A 15,040-nucleotide genomic window follows, 5' to 3' on the forward strand; every position below is an offset into this window, starting at 1 on the left:
AAATGATGTCCTGAAGGTGGTGACTTCTTGAGATTCTTTAGCTATGTGTACTGAGCAATATCCATGTTTCGCATCCAACTTGGAGAAGCATTTGGCTCCTGTGAACTTGGGATTCAATTTCTATGCTGTCAGAATCTTGTGGGGGCATCCCTTTAGCGAGAGGTTTAGACGCCTCAGATCTAGAGGCACCCTGATTGCTCCATCCTTCTTCAGTACGCACATGATTGAGCTGCACTAGTCTGTGATGATGATGCACGATGGATGATGCTATTTGCATCCCATGTCATCTAACTTGCACTTAAGCTTTTGTTGTATGTGCCGCTGCACTTTCTGGGGGGGGGGGGGGGGGAGGGCGCATTGATGGAACTGCGTCCTGAGGTGCAGTACGACATCGCCTTTGAAACCTCCTATGGCGCGAACCTCTCCAGGTACATTTGTTGTAGCTTATGGACTGACTCAATGCAGGTACCCATGGTCTCTTCTGCTGCAATGGTACCTTGGTGACCTTATGGTTGGACACTATTTTGAGATCCTTACACCCTGGTAGCCCAGCCACTGCTGGTCTGCTCTTATCTACAAGGTAGAATGGTTGTGGTTTCCATGCCAAATTGCCATAGCTGTACTGCATTGTTAGTGTGCCACCTGCAAGGAATGGGTGACCCATTGTATGCAGATAACTTAGCAGCTGTATCATTGATCTCCAACAACTCCAGTACATATCTTTGAGTATTCGGACTGATAGAATATTTGCACTAGCGCCTGTGTCAATCTTAACCTTGGGTGCATGTTTGCCAGCTTTCTTTGGGTACATGATGCTAATAGTAGCGAAAGCTTCCAGTTGTTCATCAACATGATGGGTCAGGTTCACAACGTGGAATGCCTATTCTTCTTCTGGCTGAGAATTACTCATAGCTCAGTCTTTTCTCAGGTTTGTTTCGCTGTTGACTTCATGTATCGGCTTGCGTTGACGCAGGTCTCTGGCGCTCTCCTTGCTCCTGTTGCCGCACTTGTCTTCTGTTTGTCTGTCCTGCTGCAGCTTCTGGCCGCATCTTTGGAGCTAGATTTCTTGCATAGGCGGGCCCAATGTCCTTTTGTACTGCACGCCTTGCACAGGTCACAGAATGCAGAGCAATTTCACCATGAGTGGGACAGACCACACTTGCCACCAGCTCGCTTGCTCTTTTCGACCTGGTTATGGTGCCGATACTGTTGACTGCACCTAGTGCTTGTAGGTGCTGTTGTCCAGCTACAATGGCTTCAGATTTCCTGCCATCTTCCAGCAGTGCATCAATGCTGTGACCTTTCTTCCTCCCACCCCCCCACCCCGGCCACCCCACCCAAGAGGCCTTTCTGAAACACTTCAATGGGTGTCGATACAATCACTAACTCCATTATTCAGTCCAACAGCCGAGTTTCTGAGAAGTCATATTTGTTGCCCTTACTATGGCATCTACTGTCAAACTGGTCTATTGATTCCTGTGGCTGTTGCCTGTTGGACATCAATTCCAAGCCGTGAATTCTAAAATGCACTTGTAATAGAAGCTGATCTTCTAGCACTTTCAATATCTTTGTGGGATCTTTCTGGTCCTTGCGAGATGGTCCAGAGGTGTTGATTCTGTGTAATCTCTCATTTCCAACTGCAATTACTATTTTTACATCCTGTTTTTCTGGTTCTACAATTATTTGGTCTGTGAAGAATAACTGCATTCTTAATTTCACAATTGGAACCCGGGTCGGATATCCAAGACCTTCTAGTTCATGTTGGGAAATTTGGTATCCATATTTCTGCTATTCTTATGTTTTAAAACTTGTTTTAAGACTTTTTCGATGACTCTGCACTGTTGCCTCTTTGAGAGACTCTTATTCACACTAGCTACTTTGATTGACAGAAGCATGTGTTTGCTAGTGCTGTGTCTTTATCCTGCTTCCAGCAGGTAAGCCTGTTCAATAGGCAGTTCCATGGGTTTTTTTTGTTCACGTTTGTTTATGTTTTCACGGTGGAATGGCTTTGAGTTTTTTTTTACTGTGGCTTCATGAATGGAAGCTCTTAGTCACAGTTGAGCAGTTTAATAGATCTTTTAAAAAGCTCTGGCTGCATGGATGAAGGCTCTGCAGTAATCGGGGTTTTCCCACTTTTTTTTTTCAAACGGACGCCTCCCGTAATGGCGCAGATCTTGATCGGCCTGGGAGAGGAGTCAGGTGTTCCTTTTTTTTTACACCAAGCTTTTAGATAAAAGGCAATCTCTTGAAGGACTTCAAAGCTGTTTTTTAAAAAAATTCCCTCAACCATCGGCACAACGACTCACCAGATTTATTTGTAGCCTGTCGTTCTGAGTTCTGCCTGCGACAGCTGGAGGTAAGTTCCTCTTAGTATACTAATGAGCCAAGTACCAGTACAGTCATGTGACACAGAGCCAGAGTCACACTGCAACTTTAACACTGAGTAAGGTTCCGTAAATAGTTAGCTCTGTATTGTATATAATAGCCTAGCTGTAAATAAACCTGTTTGAGATCTTCAACCAACTGGACTCCATGCATCTCATTTATGTTGCAACTCAGCATAAAAGAACGTATAACAGTCAGATCAGCTGCTTTGTTGGTGGGAGAGACTAAAATATGGAGTTTTGCAGGCTAGATTAAAAAAAGAAAAGACTTGCACTTATATAGCGCTTTTCACGACCACCGGACATCTCAAAATGTTTACCAGTCAATGAACTACTTTTGTAATGTAGGAAAGAACAGAAAGTACGCTGGATTTCGCCTATGAGTTGTACATCACCTCGGATGATCAGTCAGAACATTAGATAATGTGGTATAACATGTATTACTCACTTCAAACAGTGAGCTTAAAGCCAAAAGCTTTGGCTAACGATGGCTTCTAACAAAGCAAAAGGCTAGTGCCAGTCTGTCAGTCTGTGCTAGCTGACTGATTTAAAATAAATTCAATATCTTCATGGACTTCATAGCTGGAGGATGTGCATTTACATTTTAATATGCAAAATTAAACAAAACTAATTTTTAAATGAAAAAATTGGCACCAATCTGGCTCACATACCATGAACATTTACCACTACTTAACGTATCTGGCAAAATAAGGGTTAAAAAAAAAATCAAACAGTTTGAAACGTAATTGGTTTCCCCTTATAAAATGTCAAAAGACCAGAGGCCCAGATCTCAGGTGATTGAGGATTTGTCAGGAAATAGGGGCTTCACTCTAAGTTTTAGTTATACATTGTCAAAATTCTTTTGGGCCTCCTTATCTCGAGAGACAATGGATACGCGCCTGGAGGTGGTCAGTGGTTTGTGAAGCAGCGCCTGGAGTGGCTATAAAGGCCAATTCTGGAGTGACAGGCTCTTCCACAGGTGCTGCAGAGAAATTTGTTTGTTGGGGCTGTTGCACAGTTGGCTCTCCCCTTGCGCCTCTGTCTTTTTTCCTGCCAACTACTAAGTCTCTTCGACTCGCCACAATTTAGCCCTGTCTTTATGGCTGCCCGCCAGCTCTGGCGAATGCTGGCAACTGACTCCCACGACTTGTGATCAATGTCACACGATTTCATGTCGCGTTTGCAGACGTCTTTATAACGGAGACATGGACGGCCGGTGGGTCTGATACCAGTGGCGAGCTCACTGTACAATGTGTCTTTGGGGATCCTGCCATCTTCCATGCGGCTCACATGGCCAAGCCATCTCAAGCGCCGCTGACTCAGTAGTGTGTATAAGCTGGGGATGTTGGCCGCTTCAAGGACTTCTGTGTTGGAGATATAGTCCTGCCACCTGATGCCAAGTATTCTCCGAAGGCAGCGAAGATGGAATGAATTGAGACGTCGCTCTTGGCTGGCATACGTTGTCCAGGCCTCGCTGCCGTAGAGCAAGGTACTGAGGACACAGGCCTGATACACTCGGACTTTTGTGTTCCGTGTCAGTGCGCCATTTTCCCACACTCTCTTGGCCAGTCTGAACATAGCAGTGGAAGCCTTACCCATGCGCTTGTTGATTTCTGCATCTAGAGACAGGTTACTGGTGATAGTTGAGCCTAGGTAGGTGAACTCTTGAACCACTTCCAGAGCGTGGTCGCCAATATTGATGGATGGAGCATTTCTGACATCCTGCCCCATGATGTTCGTTTTCTTGAGGCTGATGGTTAGGCCAAATTCATTGCAGGCAGACGCAAACCTGTCGATGAGACTCTGCAGGCATTCTTCAGTGTGAGATGTTAAAGCAGCATCGTCAGCAAAGAGGAGTTCTCTGATGAGGACTTTCCGTACTTTGGACTTCGCTCTTAGACGGGCAAGGTTGAACAACCTGCCCCCTGATCTTGTGTGGAGGAAAATTCCTTCTTCAGAGGATTTGAACGCATGTGAAAGCAGCAGGGAGAAGAAAATCCCAAAAAGTGTGGGTGCGAGAACACAGCCCTGTTTCACACCACTCAGGATAGGAAAGGGCTCTGATGAGGAGCCACCATGTTGAATTGTGCCTTTCATATTGTCATGGAATGAGGTGATGATACTTAGTAGCTTTGGTGGACATCCGATCTTTTCTAGTAGTCTGAAGAGACCACGTCTGCTGACGAGGTCAAAGGCTTTGGTGAGATCAATGAAAGCAATGTAGAGGGGCATCTGTTGTTCACGGCATTTCTCCTGTATCTGACGAAGGGAGAACAGCATGTCAATAGTCGATCTCTCTGCACGAAAGCCACACTGTGCCTCAGGGTAGACGCGCTCGGCCAGCTTCTGGAGCCTGTTCAGAGCGACTCGAGCAAAGACTTTCCCCACTATGCTGAGCAGGGAGATTCCACGGTAGTTGTTGCAGTCACCGCGGTCACCTTTGTTTTTATAGAGGGTGATGATGTTGGCATCGCGCATGTCCTGGGGTACTGCTCCCTCGTCCCAGCACAGGCATAGCAGTTCATGTAGTGCTGAGAGTATAGCAGGCTTGGCACTCTTGATTATTTCAGGGGTAATGCTGTCCTTCCCAGGGGCTTTTCCGCTGGCTAGGGAATCAATGGCATCACTGAGTTCCGATTTGGTTGGCTGTATGTCCAGCTCATCCATGACTGGTAGAGGCTGGGCTGCATTGAGGGCAGTCTCAGTGACACCATTCTCCCTGGAGTACAGTTCTAGGTAGTGCTCAACCCAGCGGTCCATCTGTTTGCGTTGGTCAGTGATTATGTCCCCCGATTTAGATTTGAGGGGGGTGATCTTCTTGATGGTTGGCCCAAGAGCTCTCTTCATGCCATCATACATTCCTCTGATGTTTCCGGTGTCTGAGGCCAGCTGAATATGACTGCATAGGTGTTGCCAGTAGTCGTTTGCGCAACGCCTAGCTGTTCTTTGTGCAGTACTTCTGGCTGCTTTAAGTGCTGCGGATGTTAAATCGCTGGGGGCTTTCTTGTAGTTCAAAAGTGCAATGCGCTTAGCGGCTATGACAGGTTCCAGCTCTTCATTATGAGATTGAAACCAGTCTGCATTTCTCTTCGCACTTTTGTCAAAATAATTACAGGTATTCATGACCTAGCCAATATGTGAGGCCTGATCATTAGCACTATATGCAAGATGCGCATCTTTAATGACAAATGATCGACAGGCCAAATTTGAGAGGCTTCTAAAATGAAAACGTGAGAAACACTCCCAGTTGCTCCAGCTGAATATTAAAGTTCTGTAGGCCACCCATTGCAATGTCTCAAATACTGTTTCAACCAAAAACTTCCAGTGATGAATTCGCCAAGATACAGGGACCATGCAGTTGCTCATCTACATATCAGTTCATCTCAGTGGCAGCACTTTTACCTGCGTCAAAAGGTTGAGAGTTCAAGCCCCAATACAGAACTTGGGCACATAACCTAAACGGATATTTCAGTGCAGCATATTCAGGGAGTGCTGTCTATCTTCCTATGATGCAAAAGTTCCCATGCCAATATTTGAAGAAATATAGAAGGGAATTGGCCTTACCAATACCACCAAGACAGATTCAACTCTGGTCCACACATCATAGGTGCAATTACAAATGAAAATTCTTAATTTAACATATGCACCCATAAAAATAAAGCTTTTCATGACCTCTGGACATCCCAAGGCACTTTACAACCAATGAAGTACTTTTGAAGTATAGTCACTGCTGTAAAGTAGGAAACATGGGAGCCAATTTGCACAAAGCAAGCTCACACAAACAGCAATGTGACAACGACCAGATAATCTGTTTTAGCTGTGTGGATTGAGGGATAAATATCAGCCAAGATACAGAGGATAACTCTCCCGCTCTTGTTTGATTAGTGCCGTGGGATCTTTTATGGGCACCTGATAAACTGAGGTCCAGTCTGCTCTACTATCTCATTCGAAAGATAGCACCTCCAACAGTACAGCACTCCTTCAGAACTGCATTGCAAGTGTCAGTCTGGATTTCAGTAATCAAGTCCTGGAGTGGGACTTGACCACAAGCTTCTGACTCAGAAGCAAGACTGTCATCCACTGAACCATGACTTGACAGTTTTTTTGGTGTTGAGGAAGAAACTTTGCCCAAGATACAGGGAAAAATTATTTGGCTCTTCTGTAAAGTGCCTTGAAAAATTTTATTACGTTAAAGGTCCTATATAAATGTTATTGTTGAATAATGGCATGGAATCTTCTTTGTATATCTCGGCAAAACCTTGTTTTAACATCTCATCTAAAAATACAATGTCACATTCCCTTAGTAATGCATTGAAGTGTCAAACTTCTTAATGTGCTCAAGTCCTTCAGTGTGTTCAACCCCTGATGTTTGGACCCACTGTGCTATCATTGAGCCAACTAGGTACAGGGTACACCGCACCATTGAAATTTCTACAGTCCACTTGAGATGTCACTTCCACAACGAAGCTGGTTTGGAAGAATCTTCTCTTTCTGACATGTTGACTGCTGTTTAGATTATTGTACAGATAATCCTCAAGTTACTCTTGATAATCCATTCCATTATTTGACAAGGAATGGAAGCAAGAATAATGAGCCTGTCTTTGCCACTCTGGTTACATGGACACAATAATATTTCCAGTTTTCAATAATACTTTCAGTTAGTGCTTCACAATTCTCTTCTAGTTCCTCTTAGCATTGTCATAAACAACAATTTATTTCTTTCAAGTCCTTTTGGCCTCATTTCTACTGGTCATTCATTTGACTTGGAAGTTTTGTTTGGGATAGGCATGTAGTATCCCACGAGATAAAGTTGGTAATTTTTCTTGTCAAATTTTCAGTATGAATTATATGGAAGTCAGAACAAGTATTTCAACTTTCAAAATGATTTCCAAAGTTTATACCATTTAGTTTCAGCAACTTAGAAGTAAATCTGCTTGGGGTATTTCAAAATTTGGGGCAAATGTTACATTGAGTGAAGATAATTTATTTTGCCTAGCCTCAAATTGGAATTCACTGGCAATTCCCCATAAACATTTCCTTTAATTTTACTTGCACGAGTAACAGACAGCAAAACACGTGTCAAATATTTTTTAAAACCTACATGAGAAGAAAGGGCACATCAACAGAAAAAGTTCTGGAATAAAATACTTAAAATATAGTTTCCAGAGACTCCACATTTAAGTTCAACCATTAGGACTAGTAACCTTACTTTCAGCGTGCACTAAATAAAAACTACCTGACAACTTCTTTTGAATCTTAGAATATAAATGATTAGTCAAATGAAAATCAAATAAAACAGCTTTCCAGTTTTCTTTTTTGTAAGCCAGCAATGGATAGTAAGTGTACTATTTCCTTCCACAGCAGAGCTATACTCTAAATAGCAATTTAATCAACCACCACTAATTAACCTGAATTCCCAAAGAGTCTAATTTGAGCTCTGAAAATAAATTTCTAACAGCAAAGACAGCACTTTGACCATTGTGAGCAAAATCCTTTGTACATCTTACTGCCAGTCTCAGGAATTCTGAGACACTTTCAGGTTGCTTTCCCCTCCCCCCTTTATGGACATTTTTTGTTCCATTTTGTCAAAAGATTGTGTAAATGTCCGTAACCAGTTATTTCGATAGAAGCTTCAGTTGGCATCAGTTTTGTAGATTTATCATAATCATCTTGCTTCAGACTCAGACTCCAAAAGTGTGAGCACATCTCCCTCACGGACTGGTCCTTTCACGTTTTGAATGATGGATCGGTTGCTGTCATCCAAAATTCAACATGGACCCAAGTACACTGTCCCTGGGAACCAGTCCTTTCAAGAAATTTGGTAACCCACGCCAATTTGATAGTCTGCATTTGCAGACCCTCCATAATAGCAATGTTGAAGTTGACTGCAATAAGACTCAGTTAACAAATTAGTCCTCAGCTGGCCTCATCAGCCCCATAGAAGATAGGGGAAAAAACAGCTGAAAGGACAGTGGTGAATACCAAACTTGATCTCCATGCCCTTGGACTGAGGGAGAAGAGCAGCCCATTTGGCTCTTCCTAATTATCCTGCAACCTCTGCTGCAACAGTGTATAGTTGGACGAGGACAGGATTAGGATCACCAATAATTTTTACTTAATATTTATCGACACTCGCACAAGAGCAGGTACCTTAGCATGATATGCTGGTTATGAACAGGGGAGGGGTGAAACTTTCTTCAAAAATTACAGCAATGTACATGACTTCTAATGCAAATTCAGAAAGAGCACACTATTATTCAAAATAAGAACTTCCTTCATTTTAACTAATTTGATAGCCAATTCAAAATCACATGGTTTAAGTACTAAAGTAGCAAAATACGGATTTATTTCACAATACTGCTCAACTCACATGCAGAGCATATCAACAAAAAGGTAGCTACAGTACTAACAGTAGTTACACTGAAGGTTTGAAGTGCTGTACTAGCTTTTCCGCAACTCAAAACTTGCTTAGCTTTGAGGAAAAGAATAAGCAGAAAGTCTAGCCCTACACTCTTATTTAGGTTGCTTAATTTGGAGTAGTCAATTAGAAGTATTTTTGAGAAAACAAAAAAAAACAGTAGTCTAGACTGTAAACGGGTAAAAGCAGAAGACAAACCAAAGCATTCACTTTTTTTCCCCACCCGATAATCATTTCTAACACCAAGATGAAAATTGCACTGATTATAAATAGACAGCTCACATTCATGGTTTTGCAATACTGAAACAATTATAATTTTATGGTATAAGAATGCAAGCTTCGTTTATAGGAGTAAAGCCAACATTAATTTGAAGTGATTTTCACTGTAACCGAGGACAAAAATATAGCTTGTTAACTTTAAACTAGTCTTGTTAAATACCAACACAATAATTGCCAATATCAAAGGGCAAGCCCATAGTTAGTGAAGATAGGATGTTTAATTTACACATCGCGCATAGCTTGAAGGAGCAATGCCAAACTTAATGCAGAATATCCTCCATTTTAAGAACCGCTAAGCCAGTTTATGAAATTTTTAACTAAAGCAACAATTTCCGAGACAAAAAAATGGAAACTTGCCCATTATCCCTCGACACTTTTAAAGATTTTCCACAATCAGATTGGTCATTAGGAATCAATTGCTTGCACACACATGAAATGCATTCTCTTAATATTAAGTATTAGGGGACGGTAGCATACTGGCGATGTTACTGGACAAGTAACCCAGACACGCGAACTAATGTGCCGGAGACAGGAGTTCAAATCCTACCGTGGCACTGGGGTAATGTCAATTCAATTAATAAATAAATTTGCAATAAAACCTAGTCTCAGTAATGATGATCATGAAGCTATCGGAATGTCATAAAATCCCATCTGGTTCACTAATATCCTTTAGAGAAGGAAATCTGCCATCATTTCCTGATCTGTCCTACATGAGACTCCAGACCTACAAGACTGTGTCTGACTCTTAACTGATCTCTGAAATGGTTTAGTAAGCAACTCAGTTGCATCAAACTGCCAAAGAAACAAACAAAAAAAACAAAAATCGAAGAATAAAACTGGATGGACCACCCTGCTGCGACTTAGGCACCAGAAATGACAAAGACACTTTGTCACCCAGTTGACCCTGCAAAGCCCTCCTCACAAACCTCTGGGGAGTTTTTCCAAAATTGGAACAGCTGCCCCACAGACTAGTCAAGCAACAGCCTGACAGCCATACTCACCAAATCATACATTATAGCCAATGCCCAGACTCCTCAATCACCATCCCAAGGTATGTCCTGTCCAACCTGCAGGATAGATCGACTAGAGGTGGCAGCACAATTGTATCTAGACAGGAGGGATTGGCCCTGGGAGTCCTCAAGTCTCAAGGCATCTGGTCAAGCAGGGCAACGAAACTTCCTACTCATTACCACCTACAACCCTCACTCAGCTGATGAATCAGTGCCCCACCATGTTGACCACCACTTGGAAGAAGCACTGAGGGTAGCAAGGGGACAGAATGTCTCGGGGTGCAGGGGGAGAACTTCAACATCCATCACCAGGAGTGGCTCAGTAGCACCACTTCTGGCAGAGTCCTGAAGCACAACCACCAGACTGGGACTGCACCAGTGGTTAGCAAACAAAAGACAAACCTACTTGACTTCAGCCCCAACAGACTACCTGTCAAAGATGCATCTGCCCCTGACCTTGGTGACCATCACACAATCCTTATGAAGACAGAAGTCCTATCTTCACACTGAGGACATCCTCCATCATACTGTGTAGAATGATCACCATGCTAAATGGGATAGACTAAGAACAGATCTAGCAGCTCAAAACTGTGCATTGATGAGGCACTGTGGGCCTTCAGCAGAATCATATTCAACAGTAATCTGTAACCATGCCTGGGCATATCCCTCACTTTGCCATTACCATCAAGCCAGGGGACCAACCCTGGTTCAATGAGTGTGGAGAGTATGCCAGGAGCAGCACGAAGCTTAGCTTAAAATGAAGTGCCAATCTGGTGAAACTACAACACAGACCTACATGCATGCTGAACAGTGGAACCAGCATGCCATAGACAGAGCTAAGGGAATCCAAAACCAATGGATCGGACAAATGCTCTGCAGTCCTGCCACATCCAGTTGTAAATGGAGGAGGACAATTAAACAACTAAATGAGAAGGATACACCATAAACATGACTATCCTCAATAATGGTAGAGTCCAGCACATCAGTGCAAAAATCAAGGTTGAAGCATTTGCAACCATCAGCTGGAAGTGCCAAGATAATCCATCTCAGCCTCCTCCCGAGATCCATAGCATCATAGATGCCAGTCTTCAGCCAATTTAATTCATTCCACGATATCAAGAAAAACGGCTGGACACACCAGATACAGCAAATGCTATGGGCCCCGACATCTGAACTGTTGTACTGAAGACTTGTGCTCCAGAACTAGCCGTGCACCTAGCCAAGCTGTTCTAGTCAACCTAGAACACTGGCATCTACCTGAATGTGGAAAGTGCCCAGATATATACTGTCCACAAAAAGCAGGACAAATCCAATCTGGTTAATTACTGACCCATCAGTCTACTCTCGATTAGCAAAGTGATGGAAGGTGTTGCCGACTGTGCTATCAAGCAGCACTTACTCACTAATAACCTGCTCACCGATGCTCAGTTTGGGTTCCACCAAGGCCACTGGGCCCCTGACCTCATTACAGCCTTGATCCAATGTGTACAAAACAGCAGAATTCTGAGGTGAAAGTGACTGCCTTTGACATCAAGGCAACATGTGACCGAGTGTGGCATCAAGGAGCCCTAGCAAAATTGAAGTCAATGGGAATCAAGGTGAAAACTCTCAATCATCTCAGCCCCAAGACATTGCTACAGGAGCTCCTCGGAGTGTCCTAGGTCCGACCATCTCCATCTACTTAAATAACCTTCCCATCATCATAAAAGGTCAAAAGTGGGGATTTTCACTGATGATTGCAGTGTTCAGCACCATTCGCAACTCAAATACTGAAGTAGTCCATGTCCGCATGCAGAAAGACCTAGACAACATTCAGGCTTGGGCTGATAAGTGACAAGTAACATTCACACTACACAAGTGCCAGGCAATGACCACCTCAAACAAGAGAATCTAACCATCTGCCCTTGACATGCAATGACATTACGATCCCTGAATCCCCCACTAACATCCTGGGGGTTACCACTGACCAGAAACTGAATGGGACCAGCCATATAAATACTGTGGCTGCAAGAGCAGGTCAGAGACCAGGAATTCTGTGGCGAGTAACTTGCCTCCTGTCTCCCCAGTGCCTGTCCACCATCTACAAGGCACATATCAAGAGTGTGATGGAATACTCTCCACTTGCCTGGATGGGTGCAGCTCCAACACCACTCAGGAAGCTCGACACATTCAAGATAAAGCAGCCCGCTTGATTGGCACCCCATCCACCACCAACATTTCCTCCTTTCACCACCACTGCACAGTGGCAGCAGTGTGTACCATCTACAAGATGCACTCCAGCAACTCACCAAGGCTCCTTCAACAGCACCTTCCAAACCCGTGACCAATACCACCTAGAAGGACAAGGGCAACAGATGCATGGGAACACCATCACCTTCAAGTTCCCTTCAAGCCACACGACATCCTGACTTGTAACTATATCACCATTCCTTCACTGTCACTGGGTCAAGATCCTGGAACTCCCTTTCTAACAGCAATGTTTTTTTTTAATTCATTCATGGGATGTGGGAGTCGCTGGCTGGACCAACATTTATTGCCCATCCCTAACTGACCTTGAGAAGGTGGTGGTGAGCTGCCTTCTTGAACCGCTGCAGTCCATATGAGTGCACCTACATCCCAAAAACTACAGCGTTTCAAGAAGGCAGCTCACCACATTCTCAAGGGCAGTTAGGGTTAGGCAATAAATGCTGGCCTAGCCAGTGATGCCCACATCCCATGAACAAATAATAAAAAAACTAAGAGATTTGGAACCTGGACTTTATAATCATTGCTTCCCAATGTTAAGGGCCTTTAAAAAAAACACTGCTTTCTGCAATAATATTTATCTCATTTCTTTCACTCAAATGAAAACACATGGGCAAAATATTTAGAAACTGGGTGTTAATACAATGTCAAATGATTAAGTACCTGACTGATCTCTCTTGCTCAAGAGGACTGAAACAAAATCCATCAGCAGTTGAGCACACAGCAGCCAAGCCTCACTGCTAAATCGGTGAACCAAACAGGTCAAATGTTCATGAACACAGGGAGGTTGGAAATACGCATCCGCACAGCAAAATATTGGCTTTTTATCCCCAAATATTTAGAGTATTCTCTGAATAAAAAGGGATAAACAAGAGCGACAAGTCCACAGCTTCGCAGAAACTAACAGCATTTTAAAGCTGCAACATCGAAGACAGTATGTTCAAATCAAAACATACAGAAGCCATTAGTTTGTTTTTTGCGTTCCACTACCTTACTGTGGATGATTGTATTGACATCCTGGCACGGATAAACTTGGGTCATAGGTAGCGAGTCCTCCTCCACCAATCTATACTTTCCACTACCTGCTTCACCCAAGGTACCATCCTGGTGCTCACCAGACTCCTACAGCACCTTCGTCTCCTTTAAGCATTTACGCATTTTCATCCTTTCTGTCTTTCAGCTAACATTCTCATCACTGTCTGCACCCCAACAGGCCATGCCAACTTCATCCCTAAAATATTCTGGTCTTTGCTTAGCACAGGTAGGTGGCTCCTTACAGTCAGCAATTTTAATTTTGACCTCCACTTCCCTCAACAGCTCTCCCCCAAATTGGATGCATTCCCATTCTCTCTAATTCTCACTTGGATATAAACTCTCCAACCCACATCCTCAATCCAACCATCATTCATGGCCTTTCTCTAGTACTAAATCACTAACCTGAAGTCGGGGACGGCTGCGGCGGACCTGGAAAGAGTCTTGAGTGGAATCAGACCTATAAAAGAGCGGGTCTCGAGGCCCTTCACTAACGAAGTCCGGGACGGCGGCAGACTCTCTTGACTGTCTCTGCGCCCACTGTGTTTGGATTTAGTGTTAGAAAAAATTAACAGTGACATCACTGAAATTCTGTGCACTGATTAGTCGGTGGGCAGCAGCTGTTATTGCCTGGGGATAACTGAGATTGGAGTTTTAAAAAAAGGTTCCTTTTAAATTCAAGCCCTAGGATAGCTACCTGTAAACTTTTAGTATTTACTGACTATACTAGTGCTGTTTGCATGAAGTGAGGCTGTAAGTTAAGTGTGGGTTTTTTCGTTGGCTGGGAGCGATGGAAGGTGCTCTTTTATCTTTTTCTTTCCCAGCCTCAAAGGCACAGGGGATAAAAGTTGATTGTAAATAGCTTGTAAGTTATTACACCAGCAGTATTTTTCCCCCTCTCATTGTAAAAGTGAGTAATGGCAGGGCAGCTTGGCCAAGTGGAATGTACCTCCTGTGCAATGTGGGAAGTCGTGGACTTGCCATGTGACCTTGGCGAACACATCTGCAGAAAGTGCCTCCAGTTGCAGAAGCTTGAGCTTCGGGTTTCAGAACTCAAGCGGTGGCTGGAGTCACTGTGGCATATCCACAAGGTGGAAGACTATGTGGATGGCACATTTCAGGAGGTAGTCAAGCCACTGCCTAGGCGAAATACAGTCAGGGCGTGACTGGGTGGCTGACGGATGGACAAAGAAGTCAGGGCAGTTAACACAGGAGTCCCCAGAGAACATCCCACTTTCTAACCAATATTCAGTTCCGAGTACCGATGAGAGAGGGGTTCCTCTGGAGAATGCACAGAGCGTCATGACCGGAATGTCAAGGCTGTGCTGGGATGGAGAAAAAGGGACAAGAGGGCAATAGTGGTAGGGGATTCTATGGTTAGAGGAACAAATAGGCGTTTCTGTGGTCGCAGACGTGATTCCAGGATGGTATGTTACCTCCCTAGTGCAAGGGTCTTGGATATCACAGAGCGGCTACAAAATATTCTGGAGGGTGAGCATGCACAGCCGGAGGTCATGGTCCACGTTGACACCAATGACATAGGTAGAAAGAGGGATGAGGTTCCTGCAAAAAGAATTTAGGGAGCTAGGTAGCTAAGTAGGACTTCAGGGTTGTAAGCTCTGGGTTTCTTCCGGTGCCACGGGCTAGTGAGTACATTAATAAGAAGTTAGAGC

At 43.8% G+C, this 15,040-nt stretch overlaps 1 protein-coding gene and 1 pseudogene across 3 annotated transcripts in view; both read right to left on the reverse strand.

The window, feature by feature from the left end:
- The window catches only part of LOC137382761 (mediator of RNA polymerase II transcription subunit 13-like), a 339,747-nt gene that overhangs the window by 252,910 nt on the left and 71,797 nt on the right, over nt 1-15,040 (reverse strand). The gene's annotated exons all lie outside the window — the stretch shown is intronic.
- LOC137382997 (small ribosomal subunit protein eS28 pseudogene) lies at nt 8,040-8,249 on the reverse strand (annotated as a pseudogene).

Source organism: Heterodontus francisci, chromosome 23, assembly GCF_036365525.1.
Source record: "Heterodontus francisci isolate sHetFra1 chromosome 23, sHetFra1.hap1, whole genome shotgun sequence".
In the NCBI taxonomy this organism is placed as follows: domain Eukaryota; kingdom Metazoa; phylum Chordata; class Chondrichthyes; order Heterodontiformes; family Heterodontidae; genus Heterodontus; species Heterodontus francisci.